We start from the raw sequence: 12,573 nt of genomic DNA, 5'->3' as shown, positions 1-12,573 counted from the left end.
CCTAGGGGAGTAATAGTTAAAGTGTACGGGGCTTTCTTAAGGTAATGAAAATATTCTAAAATTGACAGTGGTGATGGTTGCACATATTGGTGAATTTACTAAAAGTGATTTAATCGGGGGCGCCTGGGTGGCTCAGTCGGTTGGGCATCCGACTTCGGCTCAGGTCATGATCTCGCGGTCCGTGAGTTCGAGCCTCACGTCAGGCTCTGTGCTGACAGCTCGGAGCCTGGAGCCTGTTTCGGATTCTGTGTCTCCCTCTCTCTCTGACCTTCCTCCATTCATGCTCTGTCTCTCTCTGTCTCAAAAATGAATAAAGGTTAAAAAAAATTTTTTTAAGTGATTTAATCATACACTTTACATAACTGAGTTGCATGGTGCATGAATTATATCTCAATAAAGTTTTTTAAGAAAAATTCTCTCCTGGTAATTTATAAGATAAGTAGGGGGGAAAAATCAGGGTAAAGAAGGTCCAAACAACACTATCAACCAACTTTTAACCTAATTGACATTTATAGAATACTCCACACTACAGCAGAGCTCTTTCTTTTTCAAGTGCCCGTAGAACACTCACTAAAGACAGATCATATTCTCACCCATTAAAAAAAAAAAAAAACTCAACAAATTTAAAATGTTTGAAATCATGTATGGTATATACTCTGACCACAGTGGAATCAATCTAGAAATTGATGACAGAAAGATGTCTGGAAAAAAATCCCTTCAAATATTCAGAAATAAAACAATATAGTTCTAGAGGTGCCCAGGTATCTCAGTCAGTTGAGCATCTGACTCCTGGTTTCAGCTCAGGTCATGATCCCAGGGTCATGGGATCCAGCCCTGTGTCAGGCTCCAATGCGGATCTAAGCTCCATGCGCTTAAGATTCTCTCTCCCTCCCTCTGACCCTCTCCCCTGCTTGCATGCTCTCCCTGTCTCTAAAATAATTTTTTTTAATAATAATGAAACAATATACCTCTAAACAAGTCATGGATAAAAGAGGAAATCACGAGGTGAATTAGAAAATATTTTAATTGAAGAAAAATGAAAATACATGTAAAACCCATGGGACATAGCTAAAGCAGTACATTGAGAGAAATCTATAGCACTGAATGTTTATATTTTTAAAAAAAAGAAGCATCTTAAAACAATGGTCTAAGCTTCCACATTAATAAAGTAGAAAATACAGAACACGCTAAATCCAAAAATAAAAGAAAGAAATAAAGATAATAGAAATCAATAAAACAGAAAACAATGAATGAACTAGAAATTGGTTCTTTGAAACCATTAGTAAAATTAATAAATGTTTCACTAGACTGATCAAAATAGCAAGAAAATACACAATTTACCAATATCAGGCATGAAGGAGGGGTCATCACTGCAGATCCTGCAGACAAAAGAATTTATAAAGAACTTAATGCCGATAGTCTGGTAACTTAGATTAAATAAACAAATTCTTTGAGAGACATAAAATACCAAAGTTCACTCAAGAAATATTGTGTCTATTAAAGCATTTGAATTTGTACTTTAAAATCTGCCCACAACAAAAACGTGGGCCCAGAAGAAATTACTAGAGAATTCTACCAAATATTTAAGGAAGAAATAATACCAATTCTACACAAACTCTTCCAGAAAATGGAAGAGAGAATATTTTTCAACTCATTTTTATGGGGTCAACATTATCCTAATAATAAACTAAAGATACTTCAAGAAAACTATAGAGCAGGGGCACTTGGGTGGTTCAGTCAGTTAAGCATCCAACTTCAGCTCAGGTCATGATCTCGCAGTTCATGAGTTCAAGCTCTGCATCAGGCTCTGTGCTGATAGGTCAGAACCTGGACCCTGTTTTGGATTCTGTGTCTCCCTCTCTCTCTGCCCCTCCCCCACTCATTCTCTGTCTGTCTGTCTGTCTCTCTCTCTCTCTCAAAAATAAATAAACATTAAAAAAAATTTAAAGAAAAAGAAAACTATGGACCAATATCCCTTACAGAAACAGTTTTTAGATTTTTAACAAAGTATTAGCCAATTGCATCCAGAAATATATAAAAAGGATAATGTATCATGACCATACAGGGTTTATCCTGGAATTCAAGGTCAATTCAACATTCAAAAGTCAATCAAAGTAATTTGTCATATGAGCAGACTGAAAAAGAAGCAGCTATAATTATCTCAACAGATTCACAAAAAACTTTTGATATAACCAATGTCCATTCTTAATAAAAATTCTGAGCAAAATAGTAATAATGGAAAAGTTCTTGACCCTAATAAAGTATATATACGAAAAATCTTTGGTTAACATTATATCAAAGGATCAAAGATTGAAATTCCTCCCCTAAGACTGGGAACAAGGCAAGGTTGTCTGCACTCACTACATTTATTCAACATTGTACTAAGAGCCTAACCAATGTAATAAGGCAAGAAAAAGAAAATTTAAATGTAATCAATACACCAAAATGAATTATATTTCTATATCTTATCAACAAACAAGTAAAAATTAAATTTTAAAATATCATGTACCATAGCATCAAAAAACATGAAATAGAGATAAATTTAATAAAATGTGTTCTCCAATCTACAAAACATTGATGAGAGAAATAGAAGACCTAAATAAATGGAGCACCATACCTTTTTCATGAATTGGAAGACAACTGTATCAATAGGTCAGCTCACCCCAAATTGGTCTACATGTCCAATGCAATCTAAAATTCCTACTAAGCTTTTTATAGAAATTGACAAGCTGATTCTAAAATTTATGTGGAGAAGCAAAAGTCCTGGCATAACCAAAACAATGTTGAGAAAGAACAAAGTGTGACTCAAAACAATTCAGTCTCAAGATTTACTACAAAATTATAGTTTCAAGATTTACTATGAAACTATAGATAGTGTGATATTTGTGTACGGGTAGGTGTGTGCATCAGTGAAACAGAACAGAGTCCAGAAATAGACCCACACATACATGGTCAAATACTTTTCAACAAGAGGGCCAAAGTAACTCAATGGAGAAAGAATTTTCTTCTCAGAAAATAGAACGTGGAACCTTACTTTACCCTCTATATATGCCCATGTTCTACCTGTCAAGGAGTGGGAAAGGTAATATCATATCCCCCTGCCCCTCCAAATAGAAAAGATGTACCAGAGATAGGATGGCCAACAGTCCCAGTTTGCCTGGAACAAAGGAGATTCCCAAGATGCAGAAGTTTCACTTTTAAAACCAATAAAGGCTGGGCCAACCAAGACAAGAAGGTTTACCCTAAGCAGAGACATTACCAGTTTACCCATAATATCCAACTTCCCTTCTAGCTCTGCCTTCCATAGCTCACCACTCTGAAAAGCAGCAGCCTTACCTTCTCCATGACCCCAGCTTCTTAGCTCACAGATGTGAACCAGAGCTGGGCCAATCAGATGCCCACTGAAAGGAATCTAAACTAAGACAAAAAGGGTGGGGTCATTTGATGATAACAGATCTTGGAAGTGGAAGGCCACCTAGAATTCAGACCTGGGATAGCATTAGAAGGGTTGCGTCCGCAGATGAATAGCACCGGGAGGTGGCCTGTAGGAGCAAGTGTGCAGAAAAAACACCAAGAACCCAGGAGAAAAACAACTCTGGCTACAGACAGCCTTCTGATTCCAGATCGTACTTGCCATTCTTGGATCCTGAGGGGTAGCTTGCAAGGATCCCCGTTTACCTAGCACGTCCTTACCAAAGTGTCTGGCCACCGCAGCCACATGGAGGACTTCTAGCATCTCTCACAGTAGATGCACACAGTAGGTGTTTACTACATGTGGGTAGAATCAATTATAAGCTGTGATGGTTAATTTTATATGACGACATGGATAGGACATGTGCCCAACTGTTTGGTCAAGTACTAGTCTAGGTGTTTCTGTGAAGTTTTTTTTGTAGATGTGATTACCATTTACAATTGGTTGACTTAAGTAAAGCAGATTACTCTCCGTATATAATGTGGGTAGACCTCACCCCATCAGTTTAAAGCCTTAAGAGCAAAAAACAGGTTTCCCCAAGAAGAAGGAATTCTGCCTCAAGACTGGAACATAGAAATCCTGCCTGAGTTTCCAGCCTGTCTGTGTGCCCTACAGGCCTGCCAGTCCCCACAGTCAGTAGCCAATTCCTTAAAATAAATCTAAATAGATAGATAGACAGACTGATAGATATACAGATATCTCCGAAGGGTAGGGCCACTTCTGATGAAATGGTGCCTTTCAATGAATCCTACACGGAGGTGGCTGCCCCAATAGCTGGTGCGTTCTCTTTATACAGGTGCTTTTTATCCTAAGCTGTGAACTTTAATCTTCTGGGAAAAACATACAAACAAACAGAAAAGAGCTCCACGAGGTGAGAAATGTGCTTTTGCTAATGTTTATCAGGTACTGGGAGCAGCTCGTTTCATCTTGCCCACAGATCTCTGATACAGGTCCTATTGCCATCATCCCCAACATACGTAAAAAGAAACTGAGGCTCAGGAAGGCTTGAATGACTTGCTAAGGTGAAATTAATAAGTGGAAGACACCTGCCGTTAGACATTGGTCAGAGCCGCTGAACTCAGGCCCTGTGGCCTCCGTACCACTTCCGGCACAAGTGACGTGAAAGAAGGTCGGCATGGTGTGGGCATAAGGTACGTTGTCAAGGGGCGCCTGGGTGGCACAGTCGGTTAAGCGTCCGACTTCAGCCAGGTCACGATCTCGCGGTCCGTGAGTTCGAGCCCCGCGTCAGGCTCTGGGCTGATGGCTCAGAGCCTGGAGCCTGTTTCCGATTCTGTGTCTCCCTCTCTCTCTGCCCCTCCCCCGTTCATGCTCTGTCTCTCTCTGCCCCAAAAATAAATAAATAAATAAATAAAATAAAAAAAAAAAAAAAAAAAGGTACGTTGTCAATAATCAGGCTGCTTTATGCCGTATTCAGAACTGGGTCAGCCACACACTTGGAGTCAGGTCACACTAAACCCACACACACAAACTCGCTTTAAGCTTGTGAGTGTAAAATGGCTCCTGAAGTCGCCCCCCCCCCCCACCCCAGGCTCCAGGCCACATTCTTTCAGAAGGCTTGCCCCCTGCTGTGAGAAGAATAAGGGGCAAATCCAAGAACTTCCACCAAGACCATAATGCCCCATGTATGTTAGGACTTGGTGTCATCGTCACTGGGAAATCCGTAATGCCCCACCTTCAACCCCACCTCCCCTCGGTACTGACACAGCCCAGCCAATGTGCTAGGGAGGTCTCTGGACCCCAGTCTTACTTCTGTTCCTTGTCAGCCACGAATTTTTATCTAGAACAACATCTGAGGCACAAAATAACTTAATTTGTAAAAGGAAGGGGGTGCACAAGTACTGGGGCACGGACCCAACGTCCAAAATGTTTAGCATCTCACACAGCCCAGCTGCAAGAACCCAACCCTGGTGGCCAGAAAATAAACACATCTGTGAAATGATAGGATAAAAATAACTAAGGTCAGGTAATTTTACAAGAACATGGGAGAAATAGGTATGAAAATGCCCTCAAGGAATTTAGACCCCAAAGTCGAATGCAAAATCCGGTTCCAAGTGGGAAAACCCTAAGAAGCTTTGTTAATTTTTATGTGAGAAAAACCTGGAAAGCAGTAATGCTAGCTGCCCAGAGAGATTAGCTGAGGGACAGGCAGCCGTCTGCAACCTGTTACTCTGAGCTGGAGCTGAGACCTGGGGTCGGGTTACAGGGAGTCGGGAGATAAGCAGCTGGTGGCCTTTCTCAGAAACTCTCCCTGCTGACCTCCAACCCGGAAGAGAAAGCAGGGAGGTGGCAAGCATGGTCGCCCCTGATGCAAGGGGAGAGAAATTAAACCTGAGCAGCTCGCCAGGCATCCCCCTTTCAACAGGCAGGACAGGGGCTTCCCTCCATCCAGAGCGGAGACAAACTCCGTCTGCTCAAAGCCCCTGAGTTTTGGCAGCAGCCAGGAAAGGGCAGGGAGCTACCCAGAAAGCCAAGTTCTCTGCTGGGCCACTGACCGCTGGCCGGCTGCATGGCTCCAGGCATTGGTCTTCGTTATCTGCCCCATCCCAGTGGGCCCAAGCTCCTCGGGAACCAACAGAAATAATGGAAAAGGACAGGCACTCTGTCCCTCTTTATACGTCCCTTCAGCCATGTAAGAGAGAATATCTCTTTTCCTGGATCCTCATCAACATTACCACTGTCAAACTTCTTTGACATTTGCCCATCTCAGTGTTACAATTTGCACTGGTGTGATTTACTCGTGATGTTGGGCTTTTCCCTTTCTAAAAGTGCTACCACTAGAGACAGGAGGGCCATGGACCCCGGCGCCATTTGCCAGATGGAGCTGCCTCAGTCAGCACAGTATCTCCAGGCTTGGGGAAAGGCAGGAAGGGAAGGGGCCAAGGCGGGGAGCTGCAAAGGAACCAGAGGCCCCCAGCCAGTGCCGTGCAAGCAGAGTTGGCTCGTAACTTTGCACAGTGGCTCCGGCATCCTCGCGGCCACTCGGAAACCCCTCCCCCATTGCAGATGAGGAACTGAGCTGCAGGGAGGCAGTGTGGCATCTCCACTAGGAGCTCACTCACCAGCACAGCTGTCCCACCTTTCTGTCTGCCGCGTGCCGGCAGGACATGGGACTAGCAAGCCAGAAAGTGGGGCCCCGTTAGTCAAGTCCACAAGCCTGGATAGAGCACCTACCGGTGGAAGGCCCGTGCAGGGTGTCACCGTTCAGGCAGGTGGAACAGAAAAGCCTGGCCCCAGCACTCCCCCACCCCAAAGTACCAGCAACATGAATACCATTCCCACACCCACACACATGCACACACGGCTCTCAGAGACCCCTAGCTTTTTTTCCCACTGCCTTGCCCAGGACAAGGCCCCATGCCCAGCCACACAGTCACAGCCGGGATGGTCCCAGGCCACACAATGCTGTGCCTCCAGCTATCAGCAGACAACAGCGATTCCCCGCAGACTAGTCCCGCATGCACTATAATACGACGTCTGAGGTCTTTGCCTGATCCGTAGGAAAGGTGTTTATCAGCATCCCAAGAACCAAGAATAAAATAACTGCATTTCCTCTCATTTATCCCGCAAAATAAAACCACACAAGGGGTGATGATTTGACAGGCACAGCCAAGGCAGCACCTCCCTATGGCTGAGACTCCAGAAAAACTGAGGTTGGCCGGGCGGGCCGTGAGGCAGCTGGTCCCTAGCCTAGGTCTAGTGGTGGAACACCAGGAAAAGGCTGAGCCAGTTCCAAGAGGAGCTGCCATCGGAGCCGGGGGGGGGGGGGGGGCAGAAAGAGGAGGAAAGGAAGGCGAGGAGTATAATTAGGTGCCCGACATGGCGGCGGCAGAAGCTTTTCTCACTTGTCGAAGAAGCTTTGTGAATCCTCCCAACGACTATTGAGAAAGGGTTGTTATTCCCCTGACGCAGGTGACTTTCAAAGGTCAAAAGAGAACCAAGATGAAAACCCAGTTGACCTGGTTCCATCCTACCATGCTAGAGGCATTTTGAAAATAACGTCAACCCAACCAAAGTGGGAAGAACTGACTGGTGACTGTTGTTCCCGCCCCACCCCCCACCCCGGGCACCGCAGAAAACGAACTAATGGAGTGTCCCTTCAAGGGTGAAAATCTAGAAGAATGAACATGGTCCGCCTGCCCCCAAATATACCCCGAGGGCTGCAGGTGCCAACCTTACAGGTCATGGGTGCTAGGACGCCTTTCCGGGCTCAGGTGGACAGCTCTGGGTCACCATACACACGCTTCTCATGACGTTCCTCTTGCCTGACTTCAGGGCTCCCTAAGAGGCTTGTAGCACCCCCACTGCTCATCTGCTACCCGAACTGACCCCTCAGACTCACACTCAGCCCCAATTTACCAATTATCTTGGCACAAGGGACTTTCTGCCTCTTGTTTACACGGCACTAACTAGTGTCCCCCGCAGGCTGGACACCCTGCCCCACCCCCAGACACCTCTTCTCTCCTCATCACATATATTCAACCAAAAAAAAAACCATCAAACATTCCCCTCCCCAGAATTGTTCCTTGAAAATTTACATATCGACGGGAAACATTTTCTTAACAAAAGGAATGGGCACAAATGGCAGGTAATCTGGTGCTGTGAGATCCAAAGGGGAGAGCCTGTCAATGGTCTCCCCAACGCCCTCTTCCCACAGCGCTGCCCTAGACGCTCTGTCCCTGGTACCCAGGAAAGAGGCCATGAGCAACAGCTCCGACTACAGTTCAGAAACCCGGGGCACCCTCTCTCCAGTGATCCTATGTGGTCATCGCCTCCCACGTCAACTGAAAAACTGTTGGACCTAACAGAAAAATTCAAGAAGGAAGTTGAAGGAAGTCAGCATGCCAAGATCAATGGGGTCCCACCACATTATGTGAGCAAGAACAGGACGCAGCAGAAGTCAGTGTCAAGCGTGGGTTTCCCTTGATGTTGAGTGACTTTTTTTTTTTAATATGAAATTTATTGTCAAATTGGTTTCCATACAACACCCAAGTGCTCATCCCAACAGGTGTCCTCCTCAATGCCCATCACCCACTTTCCCCTCCCTCCCACCCCCTATCAACCCGCAGTTTATTCTCAGTTTTTAAGAGTCTCTTATGCTTTGGCTCTCTCCCACTCTAACCTCTTTTTTTTTTTTTCCTTCCCCTCCCCCATGGGTTTCTGTTAAGTTTCTCAGGATCCACATAAGATTGAAACCATATGGTATGTGTCTTTCTCTGTATGGCTTATTTCACTTAGCATCACACTCTCCAGTTCCACCCACGTTGCTACAAAAGGCCATGTTTCATTCTTTCTCATTGCCACGTAGTATTCCGTTGTGTATATAAACCACAATTTCTTTATCCATTCGTCAGTTGATGGATGTTTAGTGACTTCTGTGTGACGTGCTGAGAATCCCCATGGTTGGGGTGTACTGCTGGCTTGGTCAAATCACTTGTGCCATGGGGCGAAGGGGGAATAAAACATTGATCGCTTTCCCCTCAGAGGGAAAAAACATGTAGGGAGTAATGACACAGCTACCAAGTGGACGTAATGTCCAAATAATTAGTTATTATGATTCGATTAAGAAACTCCTATTGCAAGCCTAAAATGTAAATCGTGAAATAATAAATAAGGCAAATAAAATCCATCTCAAATTCTTGATTAGAGGAGCCTGGGTGGCTCAGTCCATTGAGCGTCCAACTCTTGGTTTCAGCTCAGGTCATGGGTCATGATCCCAGGATCGTAGGATCAAGCCCCACGTTGGGCTCTGCACTGAGTGTGGAGCCTGTTTGGGATTCTCTCTCTCTCTTCCTCATTACCACTCTTCCCCGACCACTCTCTAAAAACTTTTTCTAAAACTAGTAAATAGGGGCGCCTGGGTGGCGCAGTCGGTTAAGCGTCCGACTTCAGCCAGGTCACGATCTCGCGGTCCGTGAGTTCGAGCCCCGCGTCGGGCTCTGGGCTGATGGCTCGGAGCCTGGAGCCTGTTTCCCATTCTGTGTCTCCCTCTCTCTCTCTGCCCCTCCCCCGTTCATGCTCTGTCTCTCTCTGTCCCAAAAATCAATAAAAAACGTTGAAAAAAAAAATTTTTTTAAAAATAAAAAAATAAAAAATAAAAAAAATAAAACTAGTAAATAAATAAATAAATAAATAAATAAATAAATAAAATTCTTGATTATACCAAGAAAATCATGAAGAAAAGTATTTTAAAGTCCTTATATTTCTCATCTTCAGGACAAAATGCTTTAGCCCTGATAAAGATAGATAAAATGGGTTCAAGTACATTTTTTAAAATAAGTTTTTTTATATTTATTTATTTATTTATTTAAAATAAATAAATATTTACTTATTTAAAATAAATAAATAAATATTTACTTATTTTAAATAAATAAATAAATAAATATTTAAAATAAATAAATATTTATTTATTTATTTTAGTAATCTCTATGCCAAATGTGAGGCTCGAACTTACAACCTTGAGATCAAGAGTCACACACTCCACCGACTGAGCCAGCCAGGCACTCTCCAAAAATAAGTTTTGAGATGGCATATACTATTTCATATACATTTTCCAATAGGCTCTCTTAAAACAAAATGGTACCAAAAGGCTGGAGGAAAAAAAAAAAACAACAGATGGAGGCAAATACACACTAAGAAGATGCAAAGACAGAAAAGGTCATATTGGTCAAACTAAAATGTAAGTCAAAAACCTAAAACAAGGAACGAAACTAAAGTGAGTTCTAAGTCTGAGAAAAGGTGACAGAATTGCCATTACTTCTATGTTATTATAGATCATATTTCAGCTCCTATGTTATTATAGATCATATTTCAGTCACACAAGTATATTGTGACTTTTCATACTTGCACTGAAGATTCTCGACTTCTAGAGGAGAGGTCACACCGCAGAGCGCACAGGTTTCCATTCAAAAAAGACACCCTTTAGCACCTGTCCGTCTGGTCCAGCTCTTGTTGACACAGCACATGTGTAAGCTATGCGCCCACGTCCCCAGCCGCGTCCAGATGCCGGCACCAAAGCCGGCAACGTCCGTGGCCTCACGGCGCTTTCAGGCTAACGGAGGAGACAGACCATGAACAAGCAAACAGAAACGTAAGGAAAAAAAAGAAGGCAGCAAATCCATAGAGAGAGAAAGCCGACCAGGAGGTGCCAAGGGCTGAGGGGAGGAGGGGATGGGGGGGTGAGGGCTTCATCCATCGATAAAGGGTTTCCGTTCTGGGATGAAAACGTTCTGGAGCTCGATGAAGGCGGTGGTTGCACAACATTTTGAATGTACTGTCACTGAAACGGACACGTTAAAATGGTACATTTTATGTTGTGTGTAATTCACCACAATTAAAAAAAAAACGATATCTGTAGATGCGGCAGGTTCTGTAGAGAAAATTAGGCAGGGTGTCGTAAGAGAGAGAGAGATAGGGATGGGACTCGTGGAGAGTGGGTGATCGGGGAAGCACTCAGCCTCGTGAGGATCTGGGGAGAGAGCATTCCCCGAAGAGGGACACAGATGCGTGGAGATGAGGTTGGAGAGGGGGCAGAGGCCAGCAAGAAGCGTTCTATTTTCTTTGTATTGGAAGCCACTGCGGCGGGAAGATGAATGAGCTAATCAGGTATTGCAAAATTTCTTTGGCTGCTGTGCGGAGAAAGGGTTGCCGGGAGTGAGCGTGAAGCAAGGGGACCACCCGGAACATGGCCATGCGGGGAACGTCTGCAGGAAAGTACAGGGTTCCAGGCAGGGCTGGTTTTCAAGGTCGACATTTCCATGGGGGTCAGGGGGGAGGGAACTCACTGAGGCTAGGAGGGCCCAGGCCTAGCAGGCGAGGTTGCCATGGTTACCAGATGGTTCCCAGGAAACAGGGAGAAGGCAGATGTCCCATGAAAAGGAGCGTGTCACACAGCTGTCATCGGGGCCTGGACCAGACCCACGTGGGCCACCGAGGCCGGGGCAGATGTGCAGCAGGAGTGGCTTAATTCTGAGACACAGGGAGGATGCTGAGGAGGGTGTTCTAGAGCTGCTCCTGGTTGCTGCCCAGGCGAAGCCAACAGAGAGAGGTGGGCCTAGGATGATCCCAGTGGCGGGGGATGAGGCAGAGGGGGCTGGAGCAGACCAGTGAGCCGACACAGGAAGATGTGGGGCTCTCTGGCACGGAGCTGGCCACGTGGTGAGAACTGCCCCTTCCATGAGCACACAGGCTCAGTTCCCAGGGTGGCCAGGGTCGGCCACATTCAAGAAACAGGCAGGAAGGGGGGGGGGGGGGGGGGGAGACAGCTGGCTCCCAGACAAAGGACATCCAGATGGCTATGGAGGAAGCACTTGAACCCGACACAAACTGTCAGTCACGGCAGAACGGACAGGTCCAGGTGGGGAAGCTTCCTGGGTCATGGCGGCGGTGCGACCACGTGTCTCCTGAGTCCTCGTCCCAGGCAACACCCAGCTTCAAGCCTAAGAAACGGGGTGACCAAGCAAGCACGGAAGGGGCCGGAGGTTGTGAGGCTCTACAACCCCTGACGTGTGGCATGGGCTTTTGTGGAGAAAGGGCCCTCAACAGGGGAAGAGAGGGTGAAGGTCATGGTAACATCGGATGGGCTTGGTTTAAATCTAACAGGCACCTAGTGTTACAGCATGCCTTGCCAGAGTCCTGTCAGACTTCGGATTTTCTCAGAAATGGGACAAAACAGCAAACGTGATGGTATAAAGGATCGAAGCTGAGGGTCTGTATCTTCCACAACGGGGCAGAACATCGGAAGATTCTCACCAAAGTATGAAGTGAAAACCAACAAACAAAAAAACGTGCCTGCGTGGTCAGGGGAGTGATGTGTGCACAGCCATGACCGTCACTGTTACCCCAGCTCAGTTCCGTGTGGTCCCCAAAGGTGTGTTCAAGGATCACACCCCCCAAGGGTGTGTTCAAGGATAAAACCCCCCGAGGTTCTGTAAACTAGAATGATCCGTGTCACCAGTGTTTACTACCCCCCTCTCCAGCCACAACCGGATAGTGGCAAAGTTCTCAGGGACAGGGAGCACCACGCCCGGCCCCGCCCTACAGGGCCTGAGCCCTACAAACAGCAAGGTCAGGTCTGCTAGGAG

This window comes from Neofelis nebulosa, chromosome 13, assembly GCF_028018385.1.
Source record: "Neofelis nebulosa isolate mNeoNeb1 chromosome 13, mNeoNeb1.pri, whole genome shotgun sequence".
In the NCBI taxonomy this organism is placed as follows: Eukaryota; Metazoa; Chordata; class Mammalia; order Carnivora; family Felidae; genus Neofelis; species Neofelis nebulosa.
Note: the sequence above shows the minus strand (reverse complement) of the source record.